Source organism: Leucoraja erinacea, chromosome 4, assembly GCF_028641065.1.
Source record: "Leucoraja erinacea ecotype New England chromosome 4, Leri_hhj_1, whole genome shotgun sequence".
Lineage (NCBI taxonomy): Eukaryota > Metazoa > Chordata > Chondrichthyes > Rajiformes > Rajidae > Leucoraja > Leucoraja erinaceus.
Window position 1 is genome coordinate 26,217,270 of NC_073380.1, and position 22,836 is coordinate 26,240,105.

The following is a 22,836-nucleotide window of genomic DNA, read 5'->3' on the forward strand; positions in this document are numbered from 1 at the left end:
ATCTTATTATGTTTAGTCATTACAGTTATCTGTGATTTCACACCGCTGCTTTGAAGAATGACACGCATGTGTCCTGGCGGGGTTCTTCACGTATTCCCTCAACGTTACTCCTCATAAAATAACGATCAAACTTCAAACTGGTAAGTTCTCATTTAATCTTACTATTTCATAGCATTGCAAGCAGAGTGCAGGCCACCAAATTCAATTTCATAGCATTTCAAGCAGTGTGCAGGCCACCAAATTGCCAAACAACTCATTGCGTTGTCATTAAGGGCTAAGGACTTTAAGATGGCAGCACTGCCTTAGCAGCTGCGGCTCGCCTGCAGTCCGTTTGTTTATTTCATTTTTGTTTGTTCTTTTGTCCTGTTTTAGTTAATTTTTTGTTTTACTTTATTATGTTGTGTACGGGTGTGTGTGTGGGGGGGGGGGGGGTTGGGGGCGGGGCTGAAACATAGTTTTTGGTCTCTTCCTTCGGGGGGATGCGACTTCTGTTGTCGTTTCCCCTGTGTCCGTCTCCGTCTGCGCCGTCGAGGCCTAATGGCGGAGCTGGCGGCCTCGGAGCTGGGGCAGCGTTCCAGCGGTAACATCGGAGCTGTGGCGTTCCGGCGGCAGTGGCGACCCGACATCGGAGCTGTGGCATTCCGGCGGCAGCGGCGACCCGACATCGGAGCTATGGCGTTCCAGCGGCAGCGGAGACCTGACGTCGGAGGATCGGCCACAGGCCCGGTGGATGACAGCATCGGGAGCTCACAGGTCGCCTCAGAGCAGAGGGAGAGCAAGGAGGGAAGAGACAAGGACTTTAATATTTTTGCCTCCACCAGAGTGAGGAGGTGCCGGGTGAACTCATATTGTGTTGGATGTTAAATTGTGTTAATTGTGTGTTTTTGTCATTTTTATTATATGTATGACTGCAAGGCAATGAAATTTCATTCAGACCAAAAGGTCTGAATGACAATAAAGGCTACTTTACTTTACTTTACACATTATTTATTGCAACAGAATCATAGTTCAGTTGATTCACAGCTTAGTATCACAGTTGTGGATTCTCCCTCGCGATTTTCCAGAGTGACTGACTCACGTTCAGGCATCCAAGGTTTTATAGTCCTGTCACTTAGTCTATTGACTCTATAATGCTGCACCAATATGCCATGTTTGTATTTGTAGCAACATTTATTGCTGCCGGATCAGAAATTAAGTTAAATTCTGGTGAGATATACTGCAAGTCCAATATCACCCAGAGAGTTGTGAATCTGTGGAATTCTCTGTCTCAGAAGGCAGTGGAGGCCATTTCTCTGGGTGTTGTTGATTGTGAGTGGGGTGAGGGGAGGGGGAACTCTCCTAAAGTCTACTATCAATTTCACTGTCTTAAGAGCATTGAACAGGCTGTTGCGATGGCACCGGGATGCCAGTTGTGGCGCTTCCTATCTGTAGGCAGATTCCTCCCCATCCTGGATCAGTCCAATCAGGGTTGCGTCGTTTACAAACTTGAGAAGCTTGACAGAGGAGTCTGTGGAGGTGCAGTCGATGGTGTAGTGAGAAAAGGAGAGGGGAGAGTCCGCAGCCTTGAGGTGCTCCTATGCTGAGGGTCAGCGGGTCCGAGATATGCTTTCCCAGTCTCGCATGCTGCTTCCTATCTGTCAGGAACTTGGTGATTCACTGACAGAGGGGTTCAGGCACACTCAACTGGGAGACTTTGGAGTGTAGTAGCTCTGGCACAATGGTGTTGAATGCAGAGCTAAAATCCACAAACAAAATTATTGCTTAGGTCTCCTGGTGGTCTAGGTGCTGGAGGATGAAATACAGGCCTAGGTTGACTGCATCATCCACTGATCTATTGGCCCGGTATGCAAACTGCAGGGAGTCCAGCAGGGGGTTTGTGATATTTTTCAGGTTGGATAGGACAAATGCTGGCCCACTTAGAATCTCAATTATATTATACCTTTTCACATGATGCCCTTTATAAACAGCCTTATTTTGGGTAAATATTATAAAAATAATTCTGCCACCTAAATATTTCTTCAATACGATTTAGTATTGAAAGAATAGGAGACTAATGAGATCCTATTACATTACTGCCCCAATAGGAGACTAATGAGATCCTATTACATGCAGCCCCAACTGGAGAACATCGTGGAGAAGCCCTGCTATAAGGGACCGCGGAGAAAAAACTCGGTGGACAAATAACCCGCAATGGAAGCCTTTCTACAAGGGCCACAGAGGGAACCCCAGTTGTAACAAACTACGACCAGGAGACCAGGCTCGGGAGCAGCGTTGCCCCGCAGCAGAAGGTTTAAAAAAGGACATGCAGATAAATTCCTTACTCGAAGGTCGTTTTGTGCTATTTTGTGAGGATATGTTACAAGAATGTACCGCATCCAGACTGACTGCGGAGGACCGCGGAATTGCGGGCAGTCAGCAGTGGTAGACTGCACCTGGATCGCTATTGATCAGCAGTCTCCGACCTGGCACCTGCACAGTCGGAATCGACACCACAGACTGGTGGGAAGGCCAAGCAGAAGTCGGACAGGCCGAAGACTCGGACGAGTTGGGCTGTAAAGACTCACCGCCGGCGGGAGCAACTGTGTTTGCATATCCCGCATGGAGCGTTTGATGGAGCAGATGCTCCAATGTGACATGCTCCAGTATATGGAATCTAGTCACCATGGGGTCCTAGGATGCCCATGGCAGCACCTTATTGAGGGCTGCATAATGCATCTCCCTCGTTAGAGGGGAGCATTAGGAGTCACTTCTGGGCTGACTCTGAAGACAGGGGTTTGGCTGAAGATACAACAAGTGTGCAGGGGGTGCAGGAACCACACTACCAGCAGCAGGAGCTCGACGAGTGGCCGTCAGTTTCAGGAAGGCCACATCATCACGCGATCTCACATCTTCGGCGGCAGCACCCCTACGCACCCACCAGCAAACCACGATGAATTGAAGCTGGTGAAAGCTTGAAGGCCGTACAACCAGGACAAAGGTCTTTTTAGGCCACAGCCCAGAACAGCCTTCCTGGAAGATGTGCCAACCCCGTACTCGAGCTCCTCTACCTCCCAGGAGCAGGTGCAAAATTATGCACATATGTTTGAGGAAGCTCCTGGGTCGGGTTGCATAAGTCCTCCCATACGGATAAAGGTATGGAACCACATCGATGATGTCTCCTGTCACGGATACAAGTTGGTAATTCAAACTGGTTTGAATATTTACACTGGTTTGGGATAACATGAGATTAGGTTATACTGCACACAGGTATGGTTGGAGTTGCCTTTCAAGGCAGGCACATAAGAATGGGTTGTGGACTGATCATTATCAACAGCCTCAACCACATGTGCAGTATAGACTTTTCTGAATAACTTCCATGTGACCATTTCAGCTCACAGGTTTGAAGATACTTGAAATTTAACTGGATGAGGCAATGATACACTCAGTAGCGTTGCAAAATTGGCTAACTCCAGTTTCCAGATTATTTGCCAAATCATTACTATCAATGCTTCGACTGCACAGAGCTAACAAATAAGTGGCATGGCCAATCTGGATGATTTTGAGCATTAGCCTTATCAGCAACATAGCTATATTTGAGAAATTGGTTCACACCCGCCCAGTTAAATTTAAATTAAGTTGATACCAACAGAAACTATTGATTATTGGGATACAATCATCCATTAATTTGTCTGGGATCAGCTCTGAGACAATACATTAGACCTCTGCTATTTTTAGCTGAAACTATCAAAGTCACAATGATGGACAGCTTTGCTCCACTAAAACCTCTCATCCGTAAATTTTCAGTAATTTCCAAACTGATGCTATTGCCCAAAGATGGGTAAGTTACTAATACCATCTCTAGTTACGGAGGCAGATGGGATTTGCATGAGTTATCAAGTGTTCAGTCATGGTATCAACTGCCAATGGACACCAGGTGCATTCTGTGCATTATAGGGTGTGTGGATATGCATAAACTGCATGCACAAGTCCAAGGTGATACACTTTGGTGGTGGTATATGTTAATCCCAAAGGTACAATCAATCAAAGTATCCGGTGATAGTTTTACCAAACCGCATTTAGAACTGGTGTATTATTATGCAAAATCAATGACAACACAGAATGAATGTGTAATCACAAAGTATTTAATGACATTGTGGATCAATGAAACACTAACTATTGAAATGCTTGCATCCAATCAACAGTGAACGAGGCATATTAGTGGCGAAGGGTGCATTCTCGCTACACTAGGGAGGAATGTTCTTTTATGTTTTCCTCCATTTGGCCTCAATAGACGGGTCTTGCAAAATTCAGCAAGATACCCGCTTCCGGGTTTTCATAGTGCCTGTCTGGGTTATATACCTATGGCTCCCACTGAGGCGAAGAATAAGCATAAAACCTTACATGGTTATTTCCAGATAAAAAAAGACACTGGTTCAGTTGTGATGTCGAAACCATCCTCTGCATGATATAATCAATTCATAGACTTACAGACTCTGAGAGACCGTTCCTGCGGCTCGGGTTGTCAAACCATAAGAATTAGGAGTGTTCACTACAGATTGCAGGGATAGCACCAAATAGCAGCAATCTGCATAGGAGATGGGAAGTATTGTTTATGCTTCTTTACGTTTAACTCGGCACAGATGTCTGACACATTGAAATTCAGATCACTTCCAAAAGACGTGGTCTGCATTTATGGAACTATTACAAGCATAAGGTGCAATAATAAGTTATAACATAAAGGCTACCAAGACCTGGAAATGGGGGGTATAAAATAAATTTTTAATAAAAACACGGTTGGTATATCCTTTTTTGCGGAGTTTTGTGTTACAATAGAGCGATTGATTTTTTTTTCTTCTTTTTTTTTCTTTTCTTTCTAGGGTCTTATTTCTTTTCTTTGCTTCCTTCTCTAATTCCTTCCCTAAGGGGTTCTCTTTTCCCAACACTTTCCTGCACCTTCACAATTCTTGCTTACTTTCCTTACTTCTTTTATTTCTATCTTTTTTTAAAGCTCAAAAAATGAAATGGTACAACATAATGTAATAAGATATATGTGATGTATTAATGTGATTTACTGTACTGCTAATAAAAATAAAATTAAAAAAAAAAAAAGAAATTCAGTTTTATGAGATTATAACATTAAGTTAATATTCCATTACTGTGCCTGAAGTACCTCCTCATCATTTGGCTGCGGAGAACATGAACCACTCTGTCCGGTCTCACCCTCTGACATCTAGAATATGAAGGTACCGTCAACTTAAAACCTCCCAGGCCTAGGGACGCAGAGATATGGGTTGTTAACATTGTACTACGTCACTTCACCGATGGGCACCAGCAACATCCCTGTCCATGGTCATACTCACGTACTAGTGATTATGCCATAGCACAGACTAGAGGGCTACGGGTCCAGTTATTGCTACAATGGATAGGATGATCATATCTGCGGGCTATAATAACATGTTTTGTTTATGATTAATCAAGCATATTAGACAGGGACACAAGACCAAACTAGATGTTGCATATCCCATGGACCTTGGGTTGCATGTGATCACGCATCTACACTAGTATGTCAAGGTTCCTAAGAGCCTTATAGGCCCTGACAGCAATATTGTTAGTTACATAAAACCTCGTTAGAAGGAATCACTACGAACCTTCTCCAGATGGTTATATGGGTCTGGCATATACAGGAGTGTACATTGACATTGAGTCTCACTCCACCAGGACCGCTATACCTCAGCAGCAGAGATGGACCACATCCTAGCGGTTGCAGGATGGTCAAACTATTGATCTGTCCAAATATTCAGAATAAACCTATTGCCAGATCAGGGGTATTTGCCAACTCTACGTTAGGTATGGTTCATACTTCCTCCAGGTTGAGGGAGGTTACTATTACCACTATTGTTCATTAATAGCATCAACATGTCTATATCTATGTCATGTCTGTATGCATTCTTAATGTTCACGCATCATTGGCCTACTGATGCAGTGTATGATGCCTGGACTCGTTTCCATGGCATGAAATCACAGAGCTTTAAAATCTTCACGTAGTCACTCACGTGACTCCGAAGTAAAATAGTAAGATTAAACGAGAACTTACCAGTTTGAAGTTTGATCTTTATTTTATGAGGAGTAACGTTGAGGGATTACGTGCCCTCCATGCCCACCCTCGATCATAAAGTTCAACTGGTATCCTATTTCTCTAATCTTACTATGTTCAGTTCATTTACTGTTGACTGTAATTTCACACCGCTGCTTTGAAGATTGACACGCATGCGTACTGGCGGGGTCTTCACGTAATCCCTCAACGTTACTCTCATAAAATAAAGACCAAACTTCAAACTGGTAAGTTCTCGTTTAATCTTACTATTCACAACCATCAGTGAAAATCTCTTGAAAGAAGGTACTCTTGAATGTTTGTGCTGTTACCTCAATAAAATCAGGAACAGCTTACAGTATATTGCTCTGTTATCAAGCTTCTGAATGGTCCTTCTATACACAAGCTTAGGTACGGTCTGATCCCCCTCTATCTCATTGCAGACAATGGGCATCGACTCTGGAACTATTGCACTATAAATACTGAGAATATTCAGCACTATCTTTACCTTTGTCTGACCTATTGACCTGGGGGTCAATTTGCACGTGAAGATGTGTCGCAGAAAATATTATAAAATATTATGTTTGTGCAACTGATAAGTATTAAGTCAGTAAGAAATAATACAGAACACTGTTCAATTTCCCCTTGCCTGATAATTTGATGTGAGAATTCTACAAGTGAGCCAGATGATGTGGTAAAATGGAGCTTCCAGTAAATAATCTGCCATTATAAGACTTCCTTCCAGTAAAATGCACATTAGATGAAAATAGTTACTGCCCAGTTAACTCTGGAGAAAATATGATATTCAGAGGTGCACGGCACATTGTTTCATGTGTCGGTATGGTGGCGTAGAGCTACTTCCTCACAGTGCCAGGAACCCGGAATCGATTCTGACTACGGATGCTGTCTGTACGGAGATTGTATGTTCTCCCCGTGACCTGCATGTGTTTTCTCTAAGACCTTTGGTTTCCCCCCACACCCCAAAGACGTGCAGGTTTGTAGGTTAATTGGTGCAAATGTAAAACAAATTTCCCTAGTCTGTGTAGAATAATGTTAATTTGTGGGGATCGCTGGTTGGTGTGGACTCGGTGTGCTGAACGACCTGTTTCCTCGCTGTATCTATAACTAAAAACTAAAACTAAAGTGCGATAAACATTAATTTTAATGCACTACACATTCAATTTGATTCCTACAATTTAAATACAAGGCAGGATAAAAATATCACAATCCTTTTCTGTTTTCCATTTAATCATGAACCTGTTTTGGTGTCATTATTGCATTGGAAGTCTTAAGTTCTTAATTAGTCAAGTCAAGTCAAGTCAAGTTTATTTGTCACATACACATACGAGATGTGCAGTGAAATGAAAGTGGCAATGCTCGCGGACATTTGTGCAAAAGACAAACAACAAAACAACCAAACAAATTATAAACACAATCATAACACACATATTCCTTCACATAATAAATAATGGACGGAAAAAAACGTTCAGTAGAGTTAGTCCCTGGTGAGATAGGCATTTACAGTCCGAATTGCCTCTGGGAAGAAACTCCTTCTCAACCTCTCCGTTCTCACCGCCTGGCAACGGAGGCGTTTGCCTGACCGCAGCAGCTGGAACAGTCCGTTGCAGGGGTGGAAGGGGTCTACCATGATTTTATTTGCTCTGGAATTGCACCTCCTGTTGTATAGTTCCTGCAGGGGGGCGAGTGAAGTTTCCATAGTGCGTTCGGCCGAATGCACTACTCTCTGCAGAGCCTTCTTGTCCTTGGCAGAGCAATTCCCAAACCAGATGGTAATGTTCCCGGACAAGATGCTTTCCACCGGCGCTGCGTAGAAGCACTGGAGGATCCTTGGAGACACTGTGAATTTCCTCAATTGCCTGAGGTGGTAAAGGCTCTGCCTTGCCTTACTCACGAGTGCTGTGGCGTGTGATGCTCATGTCATATCCTCGGAGATGTGGACTCCCAGATATTTAAAACAGTTCACCCTATCCACAGGATCCCCATTTATCCTCAATGGAGTGTACGTCCTCGGATGATGTGCCCTCCTAAAGTCCATGATCAGCTCCTTCATTTTTTTGATGTTCAAGAGGAGGCTGTTATCCTGGCACCAGAGTGCTAGATCAGCCACCTCCTCCCGGTAGGCCTTCTCGTCGTGGTCTGAGATCAGGCCCACCACCGCAGTGTCATCAGCAAACTTAATTATTGAGTTGGAGCTGAACCTAGCCACACAGTCGTGTGTGTACAGGGAGTACAATAGGGGGCTGAGGACGCAACCCTGGGGCGATCCTGTGCTCAGGGTGAGGGACTTTGATGTATTCCCTCCCATCTTGACTACCTGGGGCCTGGCGGTGAGAAAGTCCATGACCCAGGCACACAGGGAGGTGTTGAGCCCCAATTCCATTAGCTTCCCGGCCAGTCTGGTGGGGACTATCGTGTTGAAGGCTGAACTGTAGTCTATGAACAGCATCCTCACGTAGCCCCCCTTCTGGCTGTCCAGATGGGAGAGAGCGGTGTGCAAGACCTGGGAGACCGCATCGTCCGTGGACCTGTTCGGACGATATGCGAAATGCAACGGGTCCATGTTCCGAGGGAGGAAGGCGCAGATGTGTTTCTTCACCAGCCTCTCAAAGCATTTCATGACTACCGAGGCAAGGGCCACCGGACGGTAGTCATTCTGACAGGCTGGGGAGGCATTTTTTGGTTCCGGTACAATGATGGATTTTTTGAAGCAGTCTGGGTCCACGGACTTGTCCAGGGAAAGGTTGAATAATGTAGTGAGCACTGGAGATAGCTGCATAGCACAGGACTTGAGTACTCGCCCCGAGATGCCATCGGGGCCTGCAGCTTTTCTCGTGTTCACCCGTGTCAGAGCCCTCCTCACGTCGTGCTCAGACAGCGAGAATGTGTGCACATTCCTCCCTTCAGCTTTGGTAGCCAGCCCGCTGGTGGTATTGTCGATAGTCGGCAGACCTGGAGTGGTGTTGCCCCTCTCGAAACGAGCGTAAAAGGAGTTCAGGTCGTCAGCTAGGGAGGTGCCGGCACATGCGGATGAGGAAGGGGTGCTCCGGTAGTTGGTTACAATCTGTAACCCCTGCCACAGGCTTCTGGTGTCCTACTGCTCCATCTGTAACTCCATCTTGTCCCTGTACCTTCTCTTTGCGTCCTTCACCGCCCTTCGCAGTCGGTAGGACTCTGCCTTGTAGATGTCCATGTTTCCTGATGCCAGGCCCGAGTTGTAGGCAGCGGTGCGAGCATTCAAGGCAACACGAACGGACCTGTCTACCCAGGGTTTTTGGTTCGGAAAGGTGCTTACCCTTACCGTGGGGACAATGTTGTCGGTTACTGTTGCGATGAAGTCCGTGACTGCTTCCGCGAACTCACTGACGTCACTGGAACTTGCTTCGAACATGTTCCAGTCGACATCACTCAGTGCATCTTGCAGCATGGCCTCTGACTGGTCGGACCACCGCTTTACGTCTCTCGTCTCTACCGCTTCCCGAACTATCCTCTGTTTATACTCCGGCAACAGGAAAATGGCAGCGTGGTCAGATTTTCCTAGGGGAGGGAGTGAAACGGCCTTGTAGCCTTTCCTGAACGGTGTGTAGCAGTGGTCCAAAGTTCTCTCCCCCCTGGTGGCACACGTGATGTGTTGGTAGAAGTTCGGCATGACCTTCTTGAGATTTGATTTATTAAAATCTCCAGCCACCACCATAGCCGCATCCGGTTACTTGTTTTGATGTCGACATAGCACATCGTGTAGGGCCGAAAGTGCCTCGTCGGTGTCCGCCTGCGGTGGAATGTAAACGGCTGTGACGGTCACTGAGCCGAACTCCCGGTGAAGGTAGAATGGGCGGCATGAGATAGTCAGGTGCTCCAGGTCCGGCGAGCAGGAACGGGAAAGCATCTTGATATTTCCAGGGTTGCACCAGTTGTTATTGGTCATGAAGCAGACTCCTCCACCCTTGGATTTCCCAGATGCTTCTGTTCTGTCAGCATGGTGGACAGTGAAGGACTCGGTTGGGCAGATTACCTGATCCGGAATCAGTGAGGTCAGCCATGTTTCAGTCAGGCGGAGGATGTTGCAGTCCCTTATGTCCCGCTGGAATCTGATCCTCGCCCTGAGGTCATCCAGCTTGTTTTCCAGGGACTGGACATTCGCCAGAAGAATGCTGGGCAGAGGGGGACAAAAGGCTTGGGCTTCCAGCCGATTCCGAATTCCCCCCCCCCCCGCTTCCCTCGATGTTTTCTTTTTACGACTATAAAGCAATTCTTAAGTATTTAATTTTTGTTTCATTTTGACACAACCTTTATTTCTTTTTAAAAACATAGTTTATTAGATAGGGAATAAAATGTTTTGGGTGTCTTAAGACACCCAAAGCATTTTATACAATTTCTGATCTTTTCTTCTCCATTCCTCAGTGGGGTTTGCTGAGCCCTGACTGCCCTCCAGGGGAGGGAATTCCATTTCTGAGTGCTATTGCTGCACATTTTTATGTGAAGCAAATTGTTGAGGCAGATTAGTAAGAGGATTTCCACTAATGTGTGGGAAGCTTTCGAATGATATCAAGGGTCTGCAATGGAATAATCTTAGTTCCTATCATTGACACCCTTTGTCTGTTGAAGAGAAGATTCAAGAAGAATAAAGTAGAAAAAACCCACAGATTGGTTGTTAGATTCATTCCTAGCATGTGTCTAGACTCTAAAAGCATTCTTTACCGCCTTGCTTAGAACAGAATATCATAATAATCCCTTAACTGATGTTTTGGCTGTATACAATACAGTGTTAAGTATGATATACATACACAGCAACCTTGAAAATCTAAGATATTGATCTAATATGAATGTTCTCATTGCTTCCAATTATGATCCAAGTTACTCAGTACAAAACAATAAATGATTTGGTGATAAATGTGAACTTCAGGTAATGCAATCAGCATTCTTGCTTCAGGCAGTAAATCGCATGAATAAGTAATTAGATCAACAAAAAGTAATCCTCAGTCAATTTTGCTCATTAATTCAGATTGTGCAAGTTCAAGATATAAAATGCTAACATTAATAAACCAGGATTGAAAATAATTTGACCCATTTATTGTTTCATATATTAGGTGTCAAAGGTAATTTGTGACATAACAGAGCGGATTCAATATATTTTATGTTAAATGCAGTTGCTGGGGCTGATTTTTGTTGTGAATCCCTTTATTTATATCTGAGCAAAAACACACACAATATAAAACAAATCAAGTGTATAGTAAAGCAAGCATTTTTGAAGAGTTTTATGCAATTCCTTTCTTAAGGTAACATCCAGAGAGTTCATCCTTTGCATTTTGATGTGGATATTGTGTTTTGTTTGTCAGTCAAATTATGTATTAGTCTCATATAGGAGGTTGTTTAGTTTTGGTTTGGTTTAGAGATGCAGAAAGGAAACTGGCCCTTTGGCCCACTGAGTCGACATCGACCGACACATCGATCACCCGTGCACACTCGTTCCACGTTATCCTACTTTTGCATCCACTTTACACAATAAGGGAGATTTTACAAGAGGCTAATTAACCTACAAACTCACACGTCCTTGGGATGTGGGAGGAATCCCAAACGCTGGTGGAATCCCATGGAGAATGCGCAAACGTCACACAAACAGCACCCGAGGTCAGGATCAAAGCTTGTTCTCTGGTGCTGTGAGGCAGCAGCTCCACTAGCTGTGCCACTGTGCTGCCCTCTGGAATAATTAATTCTGGAATTGTTACAACCAAACAAATAAATGAATAATTTACATTCTCTTAGACTGAAGAAGATGCCAGTGGAACAGTGAGAAATATATTCCCATCCACTGAACACTTCAGATCAACAACAGCATGAGTTTGACCTCTACGCTACATGAGCTGGTTAAAGTTGTTCCACCTCGGGTTTAGGTTTAGGTTTGTTATTGTCACAGGTACTGAAATAAAGTGAAATGCTTTGTTTTGCATGCTATCCAGATGGATCAAATATACCATGCATAGATATAATCAGTTCAAAAAGGTATAATAGATAGAGCAAAGGGGAAGATACAGAGTGCGGAATAAAGTTCTCAGCATTGTAGCACATCAGGGTGGGGTGAAAAATATCCTGACCTTAATGTCATGTGAAAAGTCACCCCAAATGCCTGATTGGCATCTACTCAATTTTAACATTCTGTTGGATGAATAATGTTGCCATTTATTTTAGTACTTATTCTTCTCAGGGGTTTGCAATCAGCTTAGTCAAATCCCCTGCCAACAGTCAGTGTCTGAGGTAATTTATGAAGAATGGCACTTGGATAAAGTGCTGGATTGCAGTGATGGCAATCATAATAAATCTTAGTCATTCGAACTGCCATTGCAGTTTCTTTTTATCTATATATTATGAAAATTGGTGCATCCTGTCACTTTTTTTTTGATTCATAAGTCTTATGTCAGAATACTGACAGGATACTCAAATGACTAAAGCCAAATGATATCTGCCCTGTCACGTTTCAATGTGTATCCTCTGATGTGGTTGTTGAAGGTTTGCGTCATCAGGTTGCATTCAGCAGCAAGTGCCTGATCATTCTCTTAGATTTACAATGTTGTCAACAACATTTTGTAATTTTCGTCACTATTTATTTTACCTCCCACCCAACATACATATTAATATTATATACATATTCAGGCTCCCAGACAAGAAGTTCAATGATTGCAATTACATTGACTTAGGTTTCGTGTATTATTGTCACGTGTACCAAGGTACAGTGAAAAGCTTCATCTAGCATGTTATCCAATTGTCAGATAGTACTATGAATAAATACAATTTCAAGCTAAACTCAAGTACAATAGATCGATTAAAGGGAAAGATACAGAGTGCACAATGTAGTTCTCAAAATATAGTAGCTCACCTACTGAACCCTTTACAAGCAAGTCAATTCACTTACAAATGTTGAACTGACCTCAGGGGTGAGTGTTGTTTCCTTCACTTGAAACTCATTCTGAAGCGGGCCAAGCAAACAGAAGCCAGTGAGAAGCAAGAGCCAAACATCTAACTTCAAGTAACCCCTGCATTCTCTCTCTCTCTCCATCCCTCCCCCACCAACTTCTACAGATGCACCAACTTTTCATTCACACCTAGCAAAGAACTAACAATAGCATGTTTCATTTATCATCATTACGTTTTTGCATATCTTTCATTCATTTGTTCTATATCTCTCTACATTACCGTCTATATCTCTCGTTTCCCTTTCCCTCGACTCAGTCTGAAGAAGGAACTCGACCCGCAACGTCACCCATTCCTTCTTTCCAGAAATGCTGCCTGTCCCACTGAGTTAATCCAGCACCTTGTGTTTATCTTCATAGAAATATAGAAACATAGAAAATAGGTGCAGGAGGAGGCCATTCGGTCCTTCGAGCCAGCACCGCCATTCATTGTGATCATGGCTGATTGTCCCCAATCAATAACCCGTGCCTGCCTTCTCCCCATATCCCTTGATTCCACCAGCCCCTAGAGCTCTATCTAACTCTCTCTTAAATCCATCCAGTGATTTGGACTCCATTGCCCTTTGTGCAGAGAATTCCACAAATTAACAACTCTCTGGGTGAAAAAGTTTTTTCTCAACTCAGTCTCAAATGGCCTTCCATTTATTTTAAGACTGTGGCCCCTGGTTCTGGACTCGCCCAACATTGGGAACATTTTTCCTGCATCTAGCTTGTCCAGTCCTTTTATAATTTTATATGTTTCTATAAGATCCCCCTCACCCTTCTAAACTCCAGTACATACAAGCCTAGTCTTTTCAATCTTTCCTCATATGACAGTCCCGCCATCCCAGGGATCAATCTCGTGAACCTACGCTGCACTGCCTCAATCACAAAGATGTCTTTCCTCAAATTAGGAGACCAAAACTGAACACAATACTCCAGATGTGGTATTATCAGATCTTTACAATTGCAGAAGAACCTCTCCACTCCTATACCGAAATCCTCTTGTTATGAAAGCCAACATTCCATTAGCTTTCTTCACTGCCTGCTGTACCTGCATGCTAACTTTCAATGACCGGTGTACAAGGACACCCAGATCTCGCTGTACCTCCCCCTTACCTAACCTAATCCCATTGAGATAATAATCTGCCCCCTTATTTTTGCCACCAAAGCGGATAACCTCATACTTATCTATATTATACTGCATCTGCCATGCATCTGCCCACACACTCAACCTGTCCAGGTCACCCTGCAACCTCCTAATATCCTCTTCATAGTTCACACTGCCACCCAGCTTTGTGTCATTTGCAAACTTGCTAGTGTTGCTCCTAAGTCCCTCTTCCAAATCATTAATATATATGGTAAACAGTTGCGGCCCCAACACCGAGCCTTGCGGCATTCCACTCGCCACTGCCTGCCATTCTGAAAAGGACTCCTACTCATTGCTTCCTGTCTGCCACCCAATTTTCTATCCATGGGACTAACTCTACTGAATGTTTCTCCTTCCATTATTTATTATGTAAAAGAATGTGTGTTATGATTGTGTTTATAGTTTGTTTGGTTGTTTGTCTTTTGCACAAAAGTCCGCGAGCATTGCCAGTTTCATATCAGTGCACGTCTCGTATGTGTATGTGACAAATAAACCTGACTTGACTTGACTTGACTTGACTTGATGTCCCAATACCATGTGCTCTAATTTTAGTCACCAGTCTCCCATGCAGGATCTTATCAAAGGCTTTCTGAAAGTCTAGATACACTACATCCACTGGCTCCGCTTCATCCATTTTGCTTGTCACTTCCTCAAAAAATTCCAGAAGATTAGTCAAGCATAATTTTCCTTCATAAACCCTTTTCCTTTCATAAATTATTTCTGTTTAAAACAGAATCTACAGTTCCTTCCTACACCAGTGAGCCTTATGTAATGTTGGTCTCCAGTCTTTGTATGGTGAAAGGATGATACACTTCTCCACTTTCAGCTCTCTCTCAGTATCCAACAAAAGGCTTGTCCAACCTACTGCTTGTGTGAAACATGCAAATATAGAAGCAGTTGGATATTGTACTCCAGCCCTGAGATTTGGTTCTATTCAAGTTAATGAAGATGAGCACAGCAGGCAGCTGTTTCTACTTCTGAACATTTAGTTAAAGTCTCTCCCTTTGAATTATGGAATAATTGCACTACAGAGGGTGGCCATTCAGCCAATTGAGATGGGGTACTTTTTGTAAAACCAGTCCAACAAACCCCATATCCCAGATTTTGATTATTTTTTGTCCAATTCCTCTTTGAAAGTGATGATTGATTTTCCTTCCACTATCTTGTTAGACTTTAGACTTTAGAGATACAGCAGGGAAACAAAGCCCTTCGATCCACTGAGTGCATGCCGACCAGCAACCACCCCATACACTAACACTATCCTACACACTAGAAACAACCTACAATTTTACCAAAGCCAATTGACCTACAAACCTGTACATCTTTGGAATGTGGGAAAAAACTGGAGCACCCATAGAAAACCCATGCAATCACAGGGAGAACGTACAAACCCTATACAGACTCCACCCATAGTCAGGATTGAACCCGAGTCTCTGGTGCTGTAAGGCAGCAGCTCTACCGCTGTGCCACTTTGATGCCCTCTCACTCTCTCATACAGAGTTTCCTGGATCATCATTATCTGTTGCGTGAGAAGAGATTTACCTCGACACTTTTGCTTTTATTTATTCAATCACTTGGCATGACAAGACCATCGCTGGTGTGACCAGCAATTATTGCCAATTGCTGTTTGGCCTTAAGAAGGTGAGGATGAGTCATCTTTCTGAACCACTGCAGTCCGACTGGTGAAGATGCACCTGCAGTGCTATTGGGATGACGTTTCCACGATTTTAGGTACTGTTATTATGAAAGAATGGAGAGATTTCTTCAATGTGGGTTAATATGCCTGGTGACACATGAAACTGTGCACAGTATTCCAAATGCGGCCGGACCAAACTCTTGTCCAAAAAACTGCAACATGACTTTCTGATTCATATACACCATGCCCTGACCAATGAAGAAAAGCATATCATTGTTACCACTCTATCTACATGTTGCCACTTTCAGGGATCTGCAAAAATGGATCACAAGATTCCTCTGTACATCATTGCTATTAAGGATCTTACCATTAACTAAGGATAAGGAACTGGAGACAATGGGTTGTGAAAAAAGCACAAACTGTTGGAGTAAGTCAGCGGGCCAGGCACATCTCTGGAAGATACGGATAGGTGATGTTTTGGTTCTGGACCCATATTCAGACATTGTAGTAAGGGAGAAAAAGCTGGAAAAGTGGTGGGGTGAGAAAAAAACCTGGCTAGTGATAGGTGGATAGAGGAGAGGAGGGAGAGAGGGTTTATTAGCAGATGGGTAGACTGAGGCTAGAGATGAAAAGGTCACAGAAGGGTGTAAGGTGAAGGCAGAAGAGGAGTGAATAATAAACCCAAAGGAAGAGATATAGATGGAAGCGGATGGGGGATTGGGAAGCAAAAGGGGGGGGGGGGGGTGGATATTGAGAGAAATGGGTGCACAAAATGATGGGGTCGAGGGAAGAGTGGAGGGAAAAAGAGGGAGGCATTGTTATCTAAAATTGGTGAATAGAATGTTTCTTTGGAAATGGAGGACACCCAGGACAAAAAGGTCGGTATACGAATGGGAAGGAGAGTTAAAACCTTTAGCAACAGGGAAATCCACCAGGCCTAGGTGGAGCGAGAATGATTGTTCGGCAAAATGGTGCATAGTCACGGCGATGTAAAGAAGACCAAATCAGGAGCAGTAGATGAGTTTAGAGGAGGTGCATGTGAACCTGGGACCCTGGATGAATGTTAGAAAGGAGGTGCATGGACAGATGTTACATTCCATGCAGTTGGAGGGGAAAGTACCTGGGGAGGGGGTGGTTTGGGTGAGAAGGGGTGGATGAACCAAGGAGTTGTGGAGGGAGTGGCCTCAATGGAAACCAAAATGAGGTGGGGATGTGAAGATTTGACTGGTGGTGGAACTACGTTAAATGCGGTGGACAAGTCAGAAGATGATGTGTTGGATATGGAGGCGGGTGGTGTGAAAGGTAGGGACTAATAGAACACTATCCTTGTTCCACCTGGGGTGAGGGGGAACGAGAAGAAAACTGTGGGGCACAGAGACATGGGAAAGGAATCTACAACCACAGTGTGGAATCTTCATTTTCCGAATAGAGAGGACATCACGGATGGCTGATGTTCTCAGCTTCATCTTGAGAACAGTTGAGTCAGAGACATTGAGAGGACTCTTCTCAAGATGAAGCAAGAGGCAGGTTGGGAGGTGATGTCCTCCAGATAATTGAGGGAGTCAGTGGGTTTATGGTAGATATCAATCAATAGTCTATCCCCTGTGATGGAGGCAGAGTGATCAAGAAAGGTGACAGATATGTTATTAACTACAGTATATACTTTCCCTTATATTCGGCCTCCCAAAGTGCACCATTTGACACTTGCTCCGATTAAACTCCACCTGACATTTCTCCAGCCATTTCTTTAGCTGATGCATATCATTCTCTATGCTTTGACAACATTCCTCATAATCCGTAATTGTACCAATTTGAGTGCCTTCTGCAAATTTATAAATCAACACATCTACATTTTACATCCAAGTTGGAGTAGAGTTGTGACCTTACAATGCTTGCAGCACCAGAGACCCAGGCTCTATCTTGACTACAATGCTTGTGATATTGAGTTTGTACTTTCTCCCCGTGAGCTACGTGGGTTTTTTCCAATAATTTCGGTTTCCCCCCACACTCCAAAGACTTACAGGTATGTAGGTAAATTGGCTTGTTATAAGTGTATATTTTCCCTAGTGTGTGTAGGATAGTGTTATTGTGAGGGGATTGCTGGTCAGTGTGGACTTGTTGGGCCGAAGGGCCTGTTTCAGTGCTATATCTCCAAAACAAAAAATATTGCTAGAACAGTTTTCAGGTAGGTTCATCGTGACTTTTACAATGTCCTGTCGACTTTTCCCATGTGTATTTCCAGTTCAACAAATTAATTAATTAACATTTTACAATTTGTTTAAAACTTTCAATCTTGGGCTTGGTTCTTAATTAATTAATATTGCAAAAAGTCTAAATCCTTATTAATTAATGTCACCGATGTGTCAAGGCCCGTTCATTTCATTCTCACCAATTTCTAATTAACATGGCCAACTTCCTCTGTAGCTCATTTAATTAATTTAGCCCCACCAAAACTACTTATTTTGATTAAATTAATTCTTACTAATTTTTCCCATAGTTTCATAAATACACATTACTGGCCGTAATATTCCAGTAGCACTTCATCTAAGAGTTTGGGTGACTTAGACTAACACCTTGAGTGTTCACGTTCTTTACTTGCATGCATCAATGAGCTAGTTTCATAAGATAACTAAAAGGCTTTCTCTTTAAGCATGCAGATTGAAGGCTTGAGAAGTGATATGAGGAAGGATTATAAAATATATTTATTTAAAGGGACTGAATGTGTTAATATTGGCTAAATAAAATATGTCACAAAATGGAGGATCTTTGTATTTGCAGGGCCTGTTTGGCCTCTTTCTGTGAAAGTTAGAAGCTGGGAGTCACGGTTCCAAGGAGTCTGGATCCTAGATGGAAGTTGAGGATAAGGTGAGTGCCGGATGTCCTTCCTTTTGTTAATATGCATGAGGGTTTTGCAGAAGATCTGAGCAGGTCTGCAAATGCATGATTTGGATTGCATATAGAGTGGGGTGTATAAAGGTATTGTTAATTATGTTGCAGAGTGTTTGTCCTGTTATCTGATGATTGGTGAAAGTGTGAAGCCTTGTTCAAATTGTTTATACAACCAAGGGGAAATCTTTCTTACTTTGGTTACCTGTCTCCCATCAAGAAGCTTCTGTGGAAACAATGTAATGGGGTACTTTGTGATTGGGTTAGGGATCTGTCAATAACAGTAAAATATGATCGAGATTTGTGATTGGCTTGTAGGGGCAGCTACCCATATAGTTTTGTGCCACAGGTCCAATACCCTATAAAAGAGTGAACCCTACTTGGATCAGAGTCAATCTTCTAGAGGTGCACTTGGGACTGTGTCTGCTCACACGAGGCTGAAGGGCTTGGACGAGTAGAGACAAGGATTGGATCCTTGGTTAGGTTTCGTATAGGAAGTTTGTATGTGTTTGGGAAGAATAAGGAATAGTTGATCCAGTGCTTGACTCAATGTTTTACTGAACTAGACTAAGGGGGTAAGCAGTAGGAGAATAATTACATCGGGGGCTCATCCGGGATCTCAACGGGCCCCCAGACAGAAGCTTGCGATCAGTGAGTTGAGTTGTTTCAGATTGCGAGGGGAAAAATCAGCGCCACGGTGTCATTTCGCATCGATTTCTCCCACTTCGTTGATCGGGACGAATCGGTCATTCGTATGATTGTGTTGGGGTTCCCTACAAGATCTAAAGAACAATAGTCTACCAAGCACTGACGGTAAGGAGAGAGAGAGTCCTTATTTAAGGGTGCGGTGGGGGTTTCGGCTCACAGGTTCTTTCTCTAGTGGGTTCGTCCCCGCACCTAGTTAGTCAACAGCTGTTGCAGTCAGGTACCATTGAGTTGGCCTGGCACCAGGGGTTGGAGTCCTTGCTCAGACTGGGATACCCGAATTCGCTGGGGTATCTTAAGAGACCGGGCTGAGTCGGTTTCAGTACGAAGAGATAAAGTGCTGCAACGTTGCTAAGGGTGCGATTAGAAAGGCACTTTTATCTGTGGAACTTTGTTTTTTCTGTTTCAATTAAGACTAGAACGCTTCAGACGGTTACCAGACAGGCTTATCTGGCAAGAATGTGTTGTTCAATAACAGAGGCCGAATTAAACTTCGCAACTGAAAGCACAGATGGAAGCTCAAGGTCGCAAGCTCATCACCAAACCCTTCAGCACGGAGAACTATGAGACCATTTCCTTTTGAAATGGCCATAATATGAGGCATCTGTTCCACACTATATGACCTATTATTTACACATATAACTAACTAACTAATTAACCACTTACGCGCAATAAACTCAACCAACGTTAAAGGCGTAATGTACTATACTAACACGACTAACTATATAGCAGGAAGGATGGTGGAGGTTAGACATATATTTTAAATACTAAATACTAATTATGAATTAACTAACATACATGTAAATGAAAAGTGTAATTATTGACGAGGTACTTTAACTCATAATTACTTTTATTGTAATCCAAATCTTCTACCTTCCCTTTTATTTTATTCTATTTTAAACGGTTCAGCGATTAATTGACCTGATATGATAATTTTGGTAACAATTAGAGGGAACCGACTAACGTTGGGTCAAATTCTAATAGGGGGATAAGGCCCAGTGCATAATCTCATCGACGGAGGTCAATTTAAAAACAAATCTAGCTATCTTAGGTGGCTTTTTTGTAATTTATCGCTTTTTTGATAAATTACATTCACTTTTTTTGTTTATTCACAATTATGTGTTGTATGACTTAATAATTTTTATGTACACTTTATTTTATGTTTTTCTCTTTCCCTTAATTATGTTTAATAGTGTCAGGAGATGTAAAACCACTGTAGAAATTATGAAGGACAACTCTGGATTTGGGATTCTGAGGTACTTGGCTGCATCACATGAATCATACAGTCTGGTAATAATAGCCAATGCAAGATAATAGTCGAATAAATATCGGAGGTCTCACCTTCTGTAGTTGGAACATCAGAGGTGCGAATGAGCCAATTAAGAGGGGTAAAATTCTGGCACAATTAAAATCATTAAATATGGATATTGCTTTCCTACAAGAGACACATTTGAAACAACAAACTCAGATCAGATTAAGGGCAAATTGGATAGGTCAAACCTATTACTCCTCATTCACCTCTAAAGCAAGAGGCACGGCCTTTGTAATTCGGAAGGGATACCTTTTAAATTAAAGAAATCCATATCTGATAAAGAGGGAAGATATGTTATAGTCACGGGAGAAATTTGCAATACACCATTAACTATGATAAATATTTACGCGCCTAATTTTGATAACACACAATTTTTTAGGAAAATAATAGATTTAATCGCAGAGCATAATTATCAAAATATAATAATGGGGGAGATTTTAACTGTGTTATAGACCCATACTTAGATTAATCAATAAAGCTAGGGAAGCGTCTTGTTAAAACCAAGACCTGTGAATTTTTAAATACTTATATAAAAAATAATAACATAGCTGATGTTTGGAGAATAGCAAATCCAAGTGGTAGGGAATACTCATTTTAATTAGCAGTTCACAAAACTTATTCGCGAATTGACTATTTCTTATTGGACACAAAATTAATCCCGAATGCGAATAGACCATCATATCATAATAGTATTATTTCTGATCATTCACCATTGACTTTTATACTTAAAATTGAGGGAATGCCGAGTATAAAACCTTTTTGGAGATTCAATGCACACATATTAAATAACCCGCAGGGTTATGAGTATATAAAAGAACAAACAAAACTTTTTTTTCGAAATAAATGACATGCCGGGTATTTCTGCACCACTATTATGGGGAAACCTTCAAGGCATATATTCGCGGTGTCATAATCTCTTACCAATGTTTTCAAAATAAGGAAAATAAAAGAGAACTTCAGCAGATAGAACAGAAAATAAAATTACTAGAACTCGACAACGCAACTGACCCAACCATAAATAAACATAATAAGATAACTTTATTGAAATATAAAGTCAATAGAATACTATCGGCTAGAGTAATTAGATTATTCCAAATTACAAAACAAGCACACTTCGAATTTGGGGTTAAGCCACATAAACTACTTGCGAAGCAACTGAAGCAACGAGAAAAGGAAAAAACTATTACTAAAATTAAATCGGATAAGGGTGAGTTTCTAACATTGCCTAAGGATATTAATAAGAGGTTTGCCCAATTTTATCATAATTTATATACATCTAAAATAAATACAGATGTAAGTAAAAGTACAAATTTTTTAGATAATTGCAAGCTCCCAAAATTGGATAGTTTAGAACAAGAGCAATTAGGAGCATGGATTACTAGTGAAGAAATAAAACAAATAATAAACTCACTGAAAAATGGGAAGACCCCAGGACCAGACGGTTTTAGTAATGAATTTTATAAAAGATTTCAGGAGTCAATTGTACCAAGATTATTCAATTTATGCACGCAGGCTTATACTGAAAATAAACTACCAGAAACCCTAAACTAGAGCCTTTTCAGGAATTCTATCTATACTTTTAGTTCAGCACAGGACCTGACTCCTCGTAAAGTTTTTTTTTATAACCGACACATTTTTTTTAACTTATTTACCCCCATCTCTTTCAAAAAATTTCAACAGAAGCAACAATAACCCTTATACCAAAAAAAGATAAAGATTTAGATGAACCGGGTTCTTATAGAGCTACTTCACTTCTAAATACGAAAATCAGAAAATTTTAGCAAAGATTCTAGCTAGAAGGCTAAATAATTATATTAACAATTTGATAAATATGGATCAAACGGGATTTATACCCAAAAGACAATCATTTAATAATTTGAGAAGGCTTTTCAATATAATGTACTCTCATAATGAGGACAATGAAGATATTTCAGTTGTCACGCTGGATGCAGAGAAGGCATTTGATCAAGTAGAATGGCAGTATTTATACAAGGTACTCCAAAAATTTAATACGGAAGAGAATTTTATTAGATGGCTTAAACTACTTTACGATAGACCTACGGCAAGAATATTAACTAACAATACGCTATCTCCAAATTTTACTTATCAAGGGGT